General features: G+C 43.9%; 1 protein-coding gene and 1 long non-coding RNA gene across 20 annotated transcripts in view; one reads left to right on the forward strand and one right to left on the reverse strand.

Moving 5' to 3' along the window:
• LOC106732941 (uncharacterized) overlaps positions 1–14,638 on the reverse strand; it is a 65,589-nt gene extending 50,951 nt beyond the window's left edge. For all 12 annotated transcript variants that reach the window (XR_012895863.1, XR_012895853.1, XR_012895854.1 and 9 more), the window contains exons 1-3: positions 14,357–14,638; positions 3,974–4,085; positions 3,315–3,433 (exon numbers count right to left, since the gene is read on the reverse strand). This is a non-coding gene — a long non-coding RNA (uncharacterized LOC106732941). The remainder of the gene's footprint in view (positions 1–3,314; positions 3,434–3,973; positions 4,086–14,356) is intronic.
• Positions 14,639–14,896: 258 nt separating this feature from the next.
• BNIP2 (BCL2 interacting protein 2) overlaps positions 14,897–17,352 on the forward strand; it is a 33,614-nt gene continuing 31,158 nt past the window's right edge. For 5 of the 8 annotated variants that reach the window (XM_075897689.1, XM_075897694.1, XM_075897695.1 and 2 more), the window contains exons 1-2: positions 14,914–15,013; positions 17,055–17,087. The gene's annotated coding sequence lies outside the window, so the exon portion shown is untranslated. Of the gene's footprint in view, positions 15,018–15,119; positions 15,274–17,054; positions 17,088–17,352 lie in introns of those variants that run through there. The other 3 variants (XM_075897690.1, XM_075897691.1, XM_075897692.1) reach the window with 3 other exon arrangements.

The raw sequence follows: 17,352 nt of genomic DNA on the forward strand, positions 1-17,352 counted from the left end.
GAGGAATCTCAAGAAAAAAAAATAGAAAGGGGTTACATAACTACTGTATTTGGCACTGGTGTGTTTGCTGCTAGAACACCCTTACTAGTTCTGGTGTCCACAATTCAAGAAGGCTATTGAAAAACTGGAGAGGGTTCAGAGAAGAGCCACAAGAATGATTAAAGGATTAGAATACATGCTTTATGATTAATTCAAAGAGCAAAACCTATTTAGCCTAAAGAGATAATTGAGAGATGAGCTGATTAGTCTGTAAGTAACTACATGGGGAATAATGGACTCCAACGTAGCAGAAAACATATAACATGGTCCAACGGCTAGAAGCTGAAGCTAGACAAATTCAAACTGGAAATATGGTGTAAATATTGAACAGTGAGAGTACTTAACAAATTTATGAAGGGTCATGACAGATTTCCCATCACTGATCATTTCAAGATCAACTCTGAATGTTGTTTTAAAATATATGCTCCAGGAATTATTTTTGAGAAGTTTTTGGCCTATGTTAAACAGAAGGTCAGTTTAGATTTCACAATGGTCCCTTCTGGCTTTAGAATCTATGAATGTCTAAGTAAAGCAGGGAGACGGCCCGTTTTCTAGAGAGATCAAGTATTATCACCACAAACTACTGCTACCGTCACTGGGAAGGGTTCAAAGAGTAAATATTAAAGAATATTTCAGAGCACATTCTCAGCATGAGTGTTCCAGTAAACTTTTCAAATGTTTGTGTCACAAGATTTGTGAAGATTTTCATGCATAGATTGTGGTTCCCAAAATACTCATAAATTATGAAGGAATAAAATAATCCCCTCCAATACTTATTTTATTTGTATAATTATACCATGTACAAGCTCTAATTGTGACAGTAAGAAATAATCCTTGCCTCAAAGATGCTACATTCTAGATAGGCAAAACAAAGGATGTGTGGGGAGGGAGAGAAGTATGATAATTTTTTAAATGGGAAACTGAGTCACAGATAAACTGTGACTTCTCTTGCTCAGTGGCACACAGCATGTCTATGGGAGGATTGAGAATAGAACTCCTATCGCCTGAGTCCCAGTCTAAAGCCTTAAACACAAGCCATAAAATTCCCACCTAATTCACATTCTCAAAAGTGATTTAGGCAATCAGGGGTCTAAGTCCTGTTGATTTTTTTTTAAATTAGATTTCTAAGACTTAGGCTTTTAAGTCACTTAAATGCTTTTGAAAAGTTTACTCATTCATTCCAATCATATGTTTTATTCGTGAAAATATTCCCGAATCAAGTTTTTCATTTTAAAAAAGGTCTACCAAATCTAATTGCAGCCTGTGGGAATTTTCCTGGGGTCACAGTGCAAAATCAAGCCCATAGTACTCACAAAATGTTGTTGTATTAAAGAGGTTACACAAACAGATGCTTGACAAAAAACACATCTGAAATAATATATAATATATAATAATATATAATTGATGATTGACTTTACTCAAACTAGAAATGGCAAAACTGATTCTTTTTAAACAAAATATCCCAAGAAAAACTCATTATACAATCCTTTAGTGGACTAACTGTAAAGTCCCAATTTAGGTAAAGCTGCCACTGAAGTCAGGATCAGGCATTAATAAAGATTTATAACTAAACCAATTACTCAACCTTAATTCAGGATTTAGCACAAGTACATGAACCATGTTTATGCTAAGAAAATGTAGTCTGTTAAAAAATGAATTAACTGCACGTTAATTAAACATGTCTTAGCTCCTAATGTGGTCAAATCACGTTTAAACAAATGTTAGGTAGTCTGTTGTTAACCATAGGGTCTGCTAGTGGAAAAATGGTATTTAACATCATCCTGGGACCCAGGTGAACAATTCTTTTCTCCACTACGGAGAAGGCCAAAGAAGACTTTGTTTTAAATCCTTCAAAAGCTCCAATAGTACAGGGTATGGGTAGAAGTGGCTGGAAGACTGGCAAGAAGGTAAGATCTCTGTTCTCTTAAGAATTATACAAAACATTAAACTCAATGAGGGAATCTGTCAAAATGTAACTAGCACTGTATCTCTGCCATTACCTACCTCTCATAATGGATTCATTTGACACTAATTGCAAAAATGATTTAATTTAGCCAATCTTCACAGACTATTGTTTTAAAATTAAAATTAATGTATAGGATAAAAACTAAACATTCCTACAAGATAAAGACTTGGAAATTAAAGACCCTGAACTGATGAAAAGGGCCACAAAAGTCTCTTTCTAAAAGCAATCGTAGTAAGAGGTTTAGAGTGCAGTTTACAGATTGAGGTGCAAGAGGAATAGTCCCTGATTAGGGTGCAACCCAACTCTACAGCAACTGAGTACTGGGCTTTCTTTGTCCCAACCAAAAAGGGCAGCATAGGAGAAAGCTCTGAGGTCTGGTCTACACTAGGACCTTAGTCTGAAATTAGCTCCCCAAGGTCAATTTTCTAAGCGCTACGTCCACACTGCCAACCCTGTAATTCCAGAATAAGGGTAAGGGGCTGCAGAATTCGAACTTTGTAGTCCTATTTTTCATGAGGAGAAATGCTATTCCCAAACTTGTAAGACTGAAATAACTCTAGTATAGATGCTCCAGTGCCACTAATTTGAACTAACTGGCCTCACAGAGGCCTCTTGCAGCTCCCTCGAGTGCTTCCCAGGGTTCTCAGTCTGAGGCAGGCTCCATTAATGTGGATACCTCGGACTACATTTCCTGTAGTGAGGATACAGAACTTCTAATTTGTAAAATCAGGTGCCCAGAAGTTGAACTCAGTAAATTCTAAATAATTGCCTAGTGTAGATAATGTAAGGGGGAGCCAGTTAACTGCTTAGAGGATGTGTGAGGGACATAGTCCAATTGGTAAAGATGATTTTGCCACTGGACCAGTTTCCACTGGTCTTGTGAACTAGTGGTGAGATTTGCACCAGAGAACTAGTGCAATTTCTCTCCGACTGCCTGGTCCATTTTTCTGCCAGAAGTTGAAATTGTCTCAGGGCTTCCATCTGCCCCAACTGGCAAGAATCCCAAAGAACCATCTGAGCCCATTTCAATCACTTTTCCTTTATGCTGTCACTATGAACCCTGTGCTAAATGGTTCATGGGGATCAGCTACAGTATTTGAAAGCCCACTGAAGACCCAAAGTAGCACAAAGAAAGTGAAAAGGATCCATGAATATACCCTATATTTATACATATAGTAGTGTATGACCTGATCTACAATAGGAAATTAGATCCATATAAGTACATCACTCAGGGGTGTGAACAATCCATATAACATGTGGTGTAGTCAGCCCTAGGCTGATGTGAAAATTCTCTTGTTGACATAGCTACCTTCTCTCAAGGAAGTGAGTTATGTAGGCCAATGGAAGACTCCCTCAAGTTGGAGTAAGTGGCATCTTCACTGAAGAGATGCAGTTGTACAGCTGCAGCATTTTTAAGGTGGACAAGCCCTGAAAGACACATTGTTGCTGTAGTTGCAAACTTGCAAATGTCTTTCCAATCATCTTATTTTAGCAAAATAAATTAGGAGAGGAAAGAGCATGCTCAAACTACCTGCTTTGTGAAAAGTGAGCACCGTGTCCTTTGATGCAGGGGATGGGAAGGGCAGTACTCAGACTCAAGTGTGGGTTTTTTTCCTTATTATATTTGCATTACATTAAAAGATGGCAATTTCACAACAGCAACCCATCGCCATCAGAGACTTGCTTTGCTAACTATTACAATGGGAATCCTAATTGTTCCACCACTGCTCTTTTGCCAGCTTCTCTTGTGCTCTTTTGTGCACCAAACTAATGTAATTAGCCATGTGTTAGTATTAACACCATCCTCCTTTACAAGCCTAACATATGGCTAATTATGATATTACAGTAAGCTGGTTATTTAATAGGCTGAGTCAGGGGACCAATAATATGACATGAAATCTTTTGTCTTACGTTCAGCAGATCTCAGTCCCCCTAATTCTAAAGAAGGAATCAGTAATTCTACTCAACCTGGCACACAATGAATCAGATTCCACTTGGCCGGGTAGATGAGGTTTCCTCACTCTTCTGTCATCACAAAGGGTCACTGTCGTTGATAATTCAATTCAAAGTGCAGCTCCCACTGTTAAGAATGAACAGAGTTGATGGTTCTCTGTTTTGTTTCCCCCTCCCTGCAAACCCAAAAAGCATTCACATATCAGCAGATACAGATTAAGACTTTCAAGGTTATATGAAGGGGATCTCCATGTGATGAATGGTTCTTTAAAATGAAAGCCTAAATTGTAATGCATCTCCAAGGGGACCCTAAGTCTATGAGTTTACCTGTGTTGCAAAGAATAATTGCTTCTAGATGTCATTGTTTTGCCAAATACCCATCATACTTCCCCTGGATGCTATGCCTTAATCATGGAAGTTATGTCCCATGAATTTGCATCATTCTCATGGAAGTACAGGGTGGACCTCCCTAATCCGGCAACCTCAGGTCCTGAGTCGTCCTGAACAAGGGAGTTTGCCAGACCAGAAAAGGTCAGGCCTCCAGGGCTCCCCTCCTGGTCCATGAGCTCTGACCCCACCCACCAGCCCTGTGGGCTGCCTACCCCTTACGGGGCTCTGCTCCAGCTACTAGCCCCCTGGCCAGTTCCTGCTTATGGTCTCTGGCCTTTGGGCTGCCAATGAGGCTCCACTGCCATCCGCAGCTGCCTGCCCCCACCAGCCAGAGCTCCCTGCTCGCACCAGTGGGGGCTCCCTGCCAGTCACCACTCCCTGCCCCTGCTTGTTGGGGTTCCCTGCCAGCACCAGCTGCCCCCCGGTTAGGCTCTGTTCCGGGCTGCTGGCCAGACGCCCTGTAGGCAGCCAGCCTGCCAGTCCAACAGTGCCCAGCCGCTGGCAACCACTCTAGTTGAGGCTCTCTGGTCCAACAACATCCGTGGTTCTGCCGGAGTGCGGATGTTTCTGGACCAGAGAGTCCTAGACAAAAGAACTTCAACTTGTACAAGCTGTTGCCAGCCTCTGCGATGAAAGATCAAAAAAAATTTCCTTAATGTGTGTTTATATGAGCTATGGCATTTGTGCTGTTTTCACACTGGCTATTCCTCTCAACAGAACTCTCTTCCCTCTCAAAAAAATGTATTTTGGGATGGGATGAACAGAACAGGAGTCAGGGTAGTTTAAGCCTCCATTACAAAATACACAATGGCAACTCAGCAACACAAATGAAAACATATGCAAAAATGTGACGACTACTGTTCTTCTGTGATGTGCATATTGGAAGTTCGAGTGCGGGGGAGAGAGAATGTGTGGCTGCTGTCCCCTCAACTCTCCAGGATGTGGGGAGATGACAGACTCTCCAAGGGATGATTCCTTTGACTGCTTCATTGAGGAAAGGAAACCTGTCACAATGCCAAGAACAAAACTGCTGCTGGGCTTGGTTTTGAATTTTATCAAGTGAATAAGTGAAAAATGTATACATACTCACTTCAGACTCACGCTATGAATAATTAAAAGAATATATAATTGTATCCAGTTTTCCCCCTCAAGCTCAACCAGCAAAGATATCTTCTGTCCAAGTAACAGGGAGCTTCATGTTTTTTTCAAAAAATTGTCAGAAGTGAACTGAACCAACCATCAATGAATTTATATGCATGTAAGTAGAAATAACAGCCTGGTGATTAGAACAGATAAGAAATAGTTGCTCAACAGTTTTACTGGATGAAGGTGTAATTTTTTAATTTGACAATGCACAAGTATTTCTCCAATGTTACATGTCCTGCCTTCATGCTGGATTCTGATTAGAGATGTGTAGGTGGAGCATAATTGTATTTCTTGAACAATGTGCTACTGAAGTCATCCATTTAAGCAAAACAGCTGACTTCAAAACTCATGGAAAGATGCAATTATACGTCAGAGTGGAATTTAGGCATCTTGGGTATTTTATCACCATGCAACTAGCAGAGATCAGATATCTTTACTATATAAAATAAAATAAAATAAGGAAGTTTACCAAGTCATGAATGACTCTGCAGATATATTTTCAAAGAACAAAGAAAAATATGTCCTTTTTTGAGAAGGAAACATGTTCTGCAATCACCCAAGTTTTGCTTTTAAGTATACTGATGCAGCCCAGTTGCACAGTGATTTTATCTGGAAGGGGCACATGCAAAAGATCTTCTTTATCTTTCATTTTCCACTTTTTCCTCAGAGAGTTCTACCAATATGCTGTACTCCTTAATTTTTACCCAGGCAAAAATTAGAGTCAATAGCAGTTTTTCCTGAAGGAGCAGTGAATAAATTAAGAATGTATTTAGCACCTTGCACCTGAGGATCTCAGGGCTTTACAATACTAAGACTTGCAATTGCTTTTGAAAAATAGGTACACATTTCACAAATGAAGAAGCAAAAGTGAAGTGGCCTGTTTAAGTCATGCAGCTGGAAGCAGCAGCAGCTGGATATAAGAAACAGGTCTCCTTGCTTCCAGTCACTTAGTCTAACCCCAAATCCCAGTCTGGTTCTCTCTACTCTTGCTGTTTGCAGCCAGCAAATTGTTACCTTCTCTAGTAGGGGAAATCAGTTAGAGTGGCTGCAAATTCTCTCTCAGCCATTATTGAATGGGCTCAATAGTTTCTGTATTGAATGTGGGTAACAGTTCCTTGACAAGGCAAGGTTCAATTATTTTCTCTCATCAATTACTCTTTTTACTTCTCTAGTGTCAAGCATGTGATCTTTTCAATCATTGATGAAGTGCTGTTCCTTACTTAGGCTGATTCTTGCCTCTTCCTCTCTGCACCTATGTATCAAAAAGTGGAACTGGCATAGGTCTACCGCACCGAATGAGGCAAAATAGCAGTGAGGAGATCCAATGCTCAAATACTACAGAGATGGGTGGAGTATAGAGGTCAGCACAGAACAGAATGGCTGTGTCTAGACTGGCATGATTTTCCGGAAATGCTTTTAACGGAAAAGATTTCCGTTAAAAGAATTTTTGGAACAGAGCGTCTAGATTGGCACGGGCGCTTTTCCGCAAAAGCACTTTTTGCGGAAAAGCGTCCATGCCAATCTAGACGCGCTTTTGCGCAAAAAAGCCCCAATCGCCATTTTCGCAATCGGGGCTTTTTTGCGCAAAACAAATCTCAGCTGTCTACACTGGCCCTTTTGCGCAAAAGGACTTTTGCCTGAACGGGAGCAGAATAGTATTTCCGCAAAAAGCACTGATTTCTTACAGTAGGAAGTCAGTGCTTTTGTGGAAATTCAAGCGGCCAGTGTAGACAGCTGGCAAGTTTTTCCGGAAAAGCAGCTGATTTTCCGGAAAAACTGGCCAGTCTAGACACAGCCAATATGTTCATAACTCAAGCATGCCATGTTTCTTAGTGGTTACATCTGAAATAGCTCAGAGAGGTTTAGAATATGGTTAGGGTATGTAGAGAAACTGCAAGACCTTGTGACCAGGCACAGCCTTTCTCCTGCCTACACAAAAAGTAGATGCAATTTAAAGTAATCTGTTGTCTGGTTTAGAGGATGGAATTCCTGTAAAGAAGTTCTATGTAGCAGGATCCAAGTGAAAAAGGAAAAATAAGTGATACTCTCTCAAAGTTTGCTCATCACGAGAGCTCCATCCATAACCAACCTCCAGCACAATATAATTCCCATTCATGATGACGTGTGCCACATCTTCCTGGGATTGGGATTGGTCCTGCCTTGGGCAGGGGGCTGGACTTGATGACCTCCTGAGGTCTCTTCCAGCTCTTATGATTCTATGATTCCTGAGCCGCTGTATTTGAGATGTGGGTTTTGAAAGTCTTGTACTTCAAATACTGGCCTCAATTGCCAATCTCCTCTTAAACCCCTGCAGTTTATATTCCTCTAACCCAGATGGGGAAAAAAAAAGGATTCCAAATATAATTGTAAAAAATATTTCCCTGCTCTGAAACACCTAGCAGCATGGGCTAATCTACCGTAATCTCTGCTGCATAATACCCATTTTTTTCAACGTTGTACAGGGAAGGATGATTTAATCCCATTCAGAAATGGCAGATGTTTAGATTCATGTTTCCTATTCCAGTACAAGTACCTCTAAATCAATGTGTTCTCGTATGAATTTTGGGTAAGATTTCTCTCTGCTGATTATGTAGTAAAATGGCAGGTCTTCGATAAGGGTTGCTTCTGTGCTTTACAGAAATACTATAAGTGGTTCAGCTCATAAAGCCCTGCCCAGTTCCTACATGCCCGAAAACTGGCAAGGATATTATTTATTCCACACCACAACAGCACCTAAAACTGGAACCATATTATGCTAAAATTTAAATCAGTTACACGGTTAGCAGAGCTCCACAAGACCATGGCTCCATATGCTTCACCAGCTCCCAGCCTCCAGCTCCTATGAGATGGCAACTGCAGGCTGTGCCTCTTCCGGTCCCATGGGCTGCCAGGTTCACTGGCTCCTGGCCCCAGCCTCCAGCCCACACAGGCTGCTAGCTTCATAGGCTGCCAGCAGCATCAGCCCCACCAGCCTCTGAACACTGGAGGCTAGACTTCACCAGCTCCCAACCATACCATCCTCTGGTCCCCTTGGGCTGCTAGCCTCCAAGCCCCACTGACCTCCAGTCCCATGGCAGCCTTGAGCCCCTGTGGGGTGCCGTTTTTGCTGGCTCCCTGCCCTGCCTGTCTCCAGCCCTTGCAGACTGCTAGCAGCCTAGCAATGGTAAACAGTTAATTGGAACTGACAATCATTAACTTATCAGTTAACTGGTTAACCATTAAACTTTTACATCCCTAATTTAAAGATTAATCATAAATTACTTTACATCCATATCTGTGTAACAGTGATTTGAAAATGTGCAGGATAAATTTGTTACACAGTGTTATTCTTACAAACTAGGTCTACTTTGGTGTACCTTTCATTTGAGTATATGCTTGCTTGTATTTGCAACTTACTGAAGTTTAAAATTAGAGCTATTCAACATCTGTTATGCAGTTGGCTTTCACCCTTTCTTTTTCTTTTCTAGGTTACATTTGAACACACTGATTGATTTCCTGCTATCTTTTGCCACCTTGTGGAGAATGTGAAACACTGCATGACATAAATGGTAAACTAGAGCCCCACCTCTAATATCACAGGCATTCACCTTCCTTCCCCCCCCCCCCCCCCCCTATCCCTCTTCTGTTCTGCAATGTGATTTGTCCTTTTCATATTTGTTCATTTTTTTTAATTGTATCCTTTGGTATATATGGTTGTGACTATTTTCTTCCACTATTTGATCTGAGGAAGTGGGTCTGGCCCACAAAAGCTCATCATCTAATAAACCATCTTGTTAGTCTTTAAAGTGCTACATTGTCCTGTATTTTGTTTCAGCTGCCCCAGACTAACACGGCTACGTTTCTATCACTATTGTTTAACAGGTTAATTGATTTAAAGGGGGGGGGCTCCAGCCTGGTTGGGCTGGAGCAGCCTCCTTACCTCAGGCAGGGGGGGCTGCTCCGGCCCAGCCAGAGCAGCCCCTGCCTGCGCCTCCCCTTTCCCCTGTTGTGGACAGGCTGAACCTTCCTGGGGGGTGCTCGGGGCCCACAGCAGATAGAGGAGCAGCCCCCACTGGTTAACCTTATGAGTAAGCGTCACCCATTAAAGGTGAGGCTTACTGGTTAACCGGTTAAATATTCACATCCCTACTATTTACAGAAGTAAAAAAGACAATTCATTAGGTTGTCACATCCATCCATGAAAGTGCAGGAAACAATCTCCATAAGAGAATTTATCTGTTATTAATCTGATCTGATACCTTATCTAAGAAAAGAATAGTGACTAGGAAACCTGAAACAGATTTTGATTTGGGGGTTTGATTTTTATATTTGCCCACACATAAAGATTTTCAAACAGAAAACTACTGGACCTATAAGTAGGTCTTGAGCAGTGTTGGAATTTAGCAGCATGGATGATGGATTTCCACTTTCATTTAGTATAATGTCCCAGCATAAAAGGTATAGTGTTCCTTGAACTATGGGGTACAGCCATAGGATACTCTGACATAATTCCCATAGCATTCATGGATATTCCAGTATAGCAGAGTATATTAAGCTAAGCAGGAAGGACTCTTATGTTCCACAAATGATAGAATATTTTTTTTCAAATCAGCTCAGAGTGCCCAAGGCTGGCTGTCTTTAATATCTAACAAGTGACCCATTGAAAAAATCAGCCTACAGGCAATGCGCCCCTTCCTCCCCAGTTCTGAGGATGCTTTACGCATTGGTCCAATAGGAACTGAGCAGATAACTAAGGTGACCAGATCTTCAGTAAGGAATACTGGGATGACATGAAGAGGGAGATCTGAAGAAGTGGGCTGTGCCCACAAAAGCTCATGAGACCATCTACATTTTTTGTTAGTTTCTAAGACTGTTTCTCTCAAACTGTGGGTCCCGACCCCCTGGAGGGTCGTGAGCAACTTGGACGGGAGTCGCGGTATCACAAAGTTTGAGAACCCCTGCTCTAATGTGCTGCAAGACTATTCTTTTTTTTTTTTTTTTTTTTTAGAGAGTGAGGGATGTTTCAAAGTTGGACTGGCATTCAAGGTATATAAAGGACAGGGGGCAAAGAAAGAAAATATGGTATCCGTATGCACTTCTCAACTAAGCAATGCCCATCCCAACTTATTCTTTAATGTACTCTTCTTCCCAGAGTAAAAATGGGGATGTACCATGTACCGTCAAGGTAGGAGGTGAGTATTTACCATCTGTGTCCCTTTTGCTATATTTTTCAAATCTCAGCTTCTTGCATTTTCCATTCTGTATCTACACACCCAACTCTTCCTTATTTAAACCCTCTCTTGCCTGAATTATTTTATTATTTATTACTAAACATAGAGGCTGTGTCTAGACTGGCCAGTTTTTCTGGAAAATCAGCTGCTTTTCCAGAAAAACTTGCCAGCTGTCTACACTGGCCACTTGAATTTCCGCAAAAGCACTGACTTCCTACTGTAAGAAATCAGTGCTTTTGGCGGAAATACCATGCTGCTCCCGTTCGGGCAAAAGTCCCTTTTGCGCAAAACTTTTGCGCAAAATGGCCAGTGTAGACAGCTGAGATTTTTTTTGCGCAAAAAAAGCCCCGATCGCGAAAATGGCGATCGGGGCTTTTTTGCGGAAAAGAGCATCTAGATTGGCCACGGACGCTTTTCCGCAAAAAGTGCTTTTGCAGAAAAGTGTCCGTGCCAATCTAGATGTGCTTTTCCGAAAATGCTTTTAACGGAAAACTTTTCTGTTAAAAGCATTTCTGGAAAATCATGCCAGTCTAGCCATATATTATAGTAGTGCATGTAGGCCCCAATATATATTAGGGGCCATTGTGCTAACCTCTGCACAAACAAATAATGTAAGGTCCTGAGAGTGGTGACCTTATTATCTTATTAATTGCACTTCTTTTGTCTCTGTGCTCTGTCATATTTTTCTTCACCTTTGTCTTCTTTTTCCTTTTCTCTGCTCATTTTTCTTTTCCTCCACACCTTTAAATCTATTCCCCCTCTTATTTCCTCCATATTTCCCCCTTATTCTTACTCATGTATTGACAGTTAAGTTTTATATTGATCCTCCTCCTTCTCCTGAAACAGTCAAACTGACTTCATTTTTGTACCCTTCCACCTTTGTCTCGACAAGCTACCATAAGGTAAGTGAAGAGAAACTGGCTAGGTTAGCACCTGTCTCAATACGGTGGCAATGTACTAAGCTCTTTATAAAGCTAGCGACACTCAGAATAGGTTGAGTGAATGACTCTATGTTGATCTGAATCTCTGATTGCACCTGCCCTAGAGAAGTTTGTACCCATTTTTCAGCAACAGTTTAGATGCACTATTAGACATGATGTAAGCTTTAGTGTGTACAGTGCTGAGGAGTTTTTACTCAACATTATAAAAGCCTGCTTATGTGAAAGGTTATAGTCAGATTTTCATGATGTGATGGTAAAAATGCCTGAGTCCATTTACACTAGCATTGTATCTGTTGATTGCAGTACTTCAGATGTACTTGTGCTGGAAAAGACTATAGACAATTCTTGTTGTTGTTGCATAAACAAGATCTTTGTGGGAGGACTACCTCAAACTCTCTGATGGGAAAGATAGATGACTTCACTATTTCTGAAAGGGTAAAGGATAATGTGGTAATAGGTGAAAGTCCTAGTGATGTGTGTGGTCAGAAAAATATAATTTCTCTGCAGGTTTATGATTAATATAGTAGTGGCATAAGTGTTCTATCTAGCCATCTAAAATGGTACAACTCCAAAGGTCTCAAAGCCCTTTCTAAATGTGAAAACAACAAGGAGTCCTGTGGCACCTCAAAGACTAACGTTAATTTGGGCATAAGCTTTCATGGATAAAACCCCCTTCATCAGATGCATTCTGAATGTGAGTTAACTTACATTTTAGAGACACTGAGTGCATAAGAACATAAGAACGGCCGTACTGGGTCAGACCAAAGGTCCATCTAGCCCAGTATCCTGTCTACCGACAGTGGCCAGCACCAGGTGCCCCAGAGAGGGTGGACCGAAGACAATGATCAAGCGATTTGTCTCCTGCCATCTCTCTCCAGCCTCTGACAAACAGAGGCCAAGGACATCATTTTATCCCCTGGCTAATAGCCTTTTATGGACCTAACCTCCATGAAATTATCTAGCTTCTCTTTAAACTCTATTATAGTCCTAGCCTTCACAGCCTCCTCTGGCAAGGAGTTCCACAGGTTGACTACACGCTGTGTGAAGAAGAACTTTCTTTTATTCGTTTTAAACCTGCTACCCATTAATTTCATTTGGTGTCCTCTAGTTCTTCTATTTAGGGAACTAATAAATAACTTTTCTTTATCGGCCCTCTCCACACCACTCATGATTTTATAGACCTCTATCATATACCCCCTCAGTCTCCTCTTTTTTAAACTGAAAAGTCCCAGTCGCTTTAACCTCCCCTTCATGTTCCCTTGATTCATAAAGCATAGCAATATACAGTTAAACTCCATTGGTCCGGCATCTGACGGTCCGGCACTCCTGATGGTCCAGCACCATCAGGAACCCGGAAGTGCTCCGCAGCCGGACCATTGGAGCTGCTCTGCCCCCAGCTTCCCCTATTCAGCCGCTGCTAAAACTGACCAGTGGCTAAATCGGGGAAGCCGGAGGTAGAGCAGCTGGGGCGCTGCCCCTGGGGGCTGCGTGACCAACCCGGCAGCACCCCAAGCGTCCTGATTCAGCCGCTGCTGAAATTGACCAGAGGCTGATTCCAGGAAGCCCGAGGCAGAGCTGCTCTGCCTCAGGCTTTCTGGAGTCAGCTCTTGGTCAATTTCAGCAGCGGCTGACTTGGGGACGCCTGGGGCAGAGCAGCTGGGGTGCTGCTGGGTTGGTCCCGCACCGCCGCTCCTCGGTGCTGAAATTGACCACTGCTGAAATTGACCAGCGGCTGACTCACTCAGTATCAGCAACGTCTGACTTGGGGACGCCTGAGGCAGAGCAGCTGGGGTGCTGCCGGGTTGATCCAGTAGCGCTGAGGAGCGGCGGTGCGGGACCAACCCAGCAGCACCCCAGCTGCTCTGCCCCAGGCGTCCCCAAGTCAGCCGCTGCTGAAATTGACCAAGAGCTGACTCCATTTTAGCCATCGGGCTTTCTTGCGCAAGAAATTCATGTTGCCTGTCTACACTAGCCTCTTGCGCAAGAACAGTTGCACAAGAGGGCTTATTCCTGAGTGGGAGCATCATAGTTTTTGCGCAAGAAGCACTGATTTCACACATTAGAACATCAGTGTTCTTGCGCAAGAACTCCCCGCCAATGTAGACAGGCAGTATGTTTTTGCGCAAAAGCAGCCACTTTGGCGCAAGACTGCGCCAATGTAGAAACAGTCTGAGACTCTGCAGTTCTAAAAAATTAGGTCACTTATTTACACTTTATTTAGGTGCCTAACTTTTAGGACACACATTTGATCATTTTGACATCTGATTTGATTTGTCCAGAATAGTGAATTCCCTGACTGGCGCATGAACCACTACTCTTTTTTGCAGTGGTTTTTTTTTTTTTTTTTTTTTTTTTTTTTTTTGCAGGGGGTAGAGGGAGGCAGGGACACTTCATCCCTTGGAAATTGATTTTGTCAAGAAGTGGGTCTTGTTTGATACAGCCATATATGAACCTCCCGTGTCTAGAAGTACAAGAATTGATGTCCTGCTTTAAAAAAAAATGCTTTTTGGTAAATGTTTAGAATTTTATGATGAAATTGATGTGCCGTCGAGGGAATCATTTCTTACCAACGTAAGTATTGTATGTGACACCTACTACTTTTCAGTTACAAAATCCCCTGGGGCTTGGGTAGCCCAGGGAGATCCAGATCCTCCAAAGTACTTAAGCCCCTCATTCCCCCTGCTTTGGAGGGGAGCTGAGGCCAGACATACCTGTGACAACTGGAGCCAGTCTGACGCTAGCGTCCTACCCTGTGGCAGGCCCTGCCCAGGCCCAGGGGCAGGGGGCTGCTGCCCAGCGCTGGCGTGCAGCGGTTCAGCCCTCAGGGCCGGGCTGGTTCAGTGGCACAGGACCCGGCTCCCCCAACGGCTCCTGCGGCGCAGCCCCCACACTGCCTAGCGCGATGTCTTCGGACCGTTCGAAACTGGGTCCCCCCGCCCCGCCCCGCCCCTTCTGCCAGGCCCGCCCCGCTTCTCACTGTTCCCAGGCTGGGAGCGCTGAGGACGGGCCTTTTTCGAGGGGGCGCGCGGCTGGGAACCGGGAAGCCTGGTGCCCTCCCACCCCCAGCGCTGGGAGTTCGGTGCCTGACAGGCTGGGGCGGAGCGCGCACGCGCAGTCCCGCGCGCTGACCGCTCCGGGCAGCAGCCCTCGCTGCTCACAGCAGCTTCCCAGCGTCTCTGGGGTGGGGGGGGGGATGCCGGACGCACTACGCATGCGCCTCACTTGCAAAGCCCCTGGCGGAGTCGTGGAACGCGCGGCTCCTGCGACCCTGACTCTGGTTTCTCCCTGCCCATCCGGTTCCGGGTCAGCGCGGGGGCGGGGGTGGGAGGAGGGGGTGTCTGTCAGTTTCCTGAAGGGACCTAGTCCCGGTAGGTATGTCCCGCTGCCGGGGGGAGCTGGGGGGGCGGGGTCGGTAGTCGCTGGCTCTGTGGAGGGGGGGTGCCCCCTTGAGGGGCGTCACGGAGTCGGGGGCGCTTGGGAACCGTTGGGCGGCGGCGTTTCTTGTTCACCCCCCTCCCCGAGCTGGGCCGGGCCGTGTGTGGCGCCCGGTGTCGAACCGGCCGCTCGGTAGCCGGGGCCGGGCGGCTTTGGGCAACGTCCGCAGTGCTTTGAGCGCGCTCTGGCCGCGGTGCGTTCGGCGCTTTCTGTGGGGCGCTGTCTCGGGAAGCCAGGGCTTGGCAGGGGAAGCGGCCTTCACAGGCTCAACGCGAAACCGCCGTCTGAAGCGGCGCTATCCAACGTAAACGGGCAAGCAACGATGGGACCGCTACTGGGAGACCAGTACTTAGGTGTCGTAGCTGAGCTTTGCTCGGCAGAGTCAGGAGTCCTGCTCAGTCCCGCTCTCCTTAGCATGTGTGGCTGAAACAGGCAGGAATCGCACTCTGAAATGGCGTGGGGTGTGTTCTTTCGTACTGTCAACATCCCCTGGTCTTCCTGCTTAACGCCCTTCAGCTTTTATGACCGTAGCACCCTATCATGTGAGCAGATAAATTCCCTATTCCCAGAATGCAGATGTTGAAAGAAGAGAACAGCTTCTTGTGGTTATCCTGCAGAAGAGACCAAACTTGTTAAATGGTCATCCTCTTTTGTGGAGACTGACCAAAAAAAATTTTTTTGGTGTTGATTTCTAGTTTAAAATAAGAGAGAGATAGATAGATACAGGCAGTCCCCGGGTTACGTACAAGATAGGGACTGTAGGTTTGTTCTTAAGTTGAATTTGTATGTAAGTCGGAACTGGTACATATTGTAGGGGAAACTCTAGCCAAACATTTCTCCAGAGCTCAGTTTTATTCTCCCACACCTCACTTCCCTCAGTCCTTTATTCTCAAGCTGAGTTGTCTGCTGAGAAAAGCCGCTCCGCGTCTCCCTGGTCTGCTGGGGTGGGGGGCTAGCTTCATGTCTCCCTGGTCTGCTGGGGGGAAGCAGCTAGTGCGGGGTTGCCTCACCCCATTTGTAAGTAGGGATCCGATGTAAGTCGGATCCATGTAACCCGTGGACTGCCTGTAAGCTGCTGCAATTTTTATAGTAACTCAGATTGTAAATAGGTGGACATACCACATTAAAATACAGGAAATAAAGAACTGTTTTCAATCTAGTTGTCACCTTGAATACCAAATTCGCTGAAGTTTTCTCAAACTTCAATCAAATACTTACATTCCTGCTCTCTATGTAGTTCAATAGAAGTTGTTTAAAACTTGAAAGTTATGAACTCTAATATAGTTTCCCAATTTTTTTAGACTCTTCTGTTGGACCATCTTTTCATTCATGATTTAACGGCTTACCCCTTGCCATTGGAGATCAGATAACTGTAAAGCAGCCAGAACAATTACAGGCAGTCCCCGGGTTACACGGATCCGACTTGCATCGGATCCCTACTTACAAACGGGGTGAGGCAACCCCGCACTAGCTGCTTCCCCCCAGCAGACCAGGGAGACGTGAAGCTAGTGCCCCTCCTCCCCCAGAACACCAGGGAGATGCGGAGCGGCTTTTCTCAGCAGACACCTCAGCTTTAGAATAAAGGACTGAGGGAAGTGAGGTGTGGGAGAATAAAACTGAGCTCTGGAGAAATGTTTGGCTAGAGTTTCCCCTACAATATGTACCAGTTCCGACTTACATACAAATTCAACTTAAGAACAAACCTACAGTCCCTATCTTGTACGTAACCCGGGGACTGCCTGTAAATACATGAAAAAAAATGTGAGGAAAAGAATTTAGTGTTAACTTCTAATAAATTTAATAGTTGGAAACAAGAAGGTACGAGCACCATATTATTTATTAAGTCTTGGAAGATCATATTTGGGAACTTCTAATTGAACTCAAAATCTTCCTTTAAGTGATCATTGTTTGTATTTAGTCAAGCTATGCTATAGATGTTTGACAACTGAAACAGTAACTTAATATGTTTTTCAGTTATGCACAAGTTTCTTCAGTGGAAACTGCCAGGTAAGTCATTTACAACTCTCTTCTATGTTTTCCAAGTAAAAGTTCTTTACATTAATGATTTGATGAACACTAATGATTGTTACGTTGATTTACAGTGATTATTGCTAATCTTCTAACAACATTTTAGCATGAAAGTCATTAAAGAAATCCATCGCTTCCACTATATCCGTGTTTAATCTGGTTGCCAAATCTATTAATTGCACAACTGTTCCTGTTAGCTACTTTAAATAACTGGTTTATTAAGCAATAAGACATGCTAAACTGT

The sequence above is a fragment of the Pelodiscus sinensis genome, chromosome 14, assembly GCF_049634645.1.
Source record: "Pelodiscus sinensis isolate JC-2024 chromosome 14, ASM4963464v1, whole genome shotgun sequence".
In the NCBI taxonomy this organism is placed as follows: Eukaryota; Metazoa; Chordata; order Testudines; family Trionychidae; genus Pelodiscus; species Pelodiscus sinensis.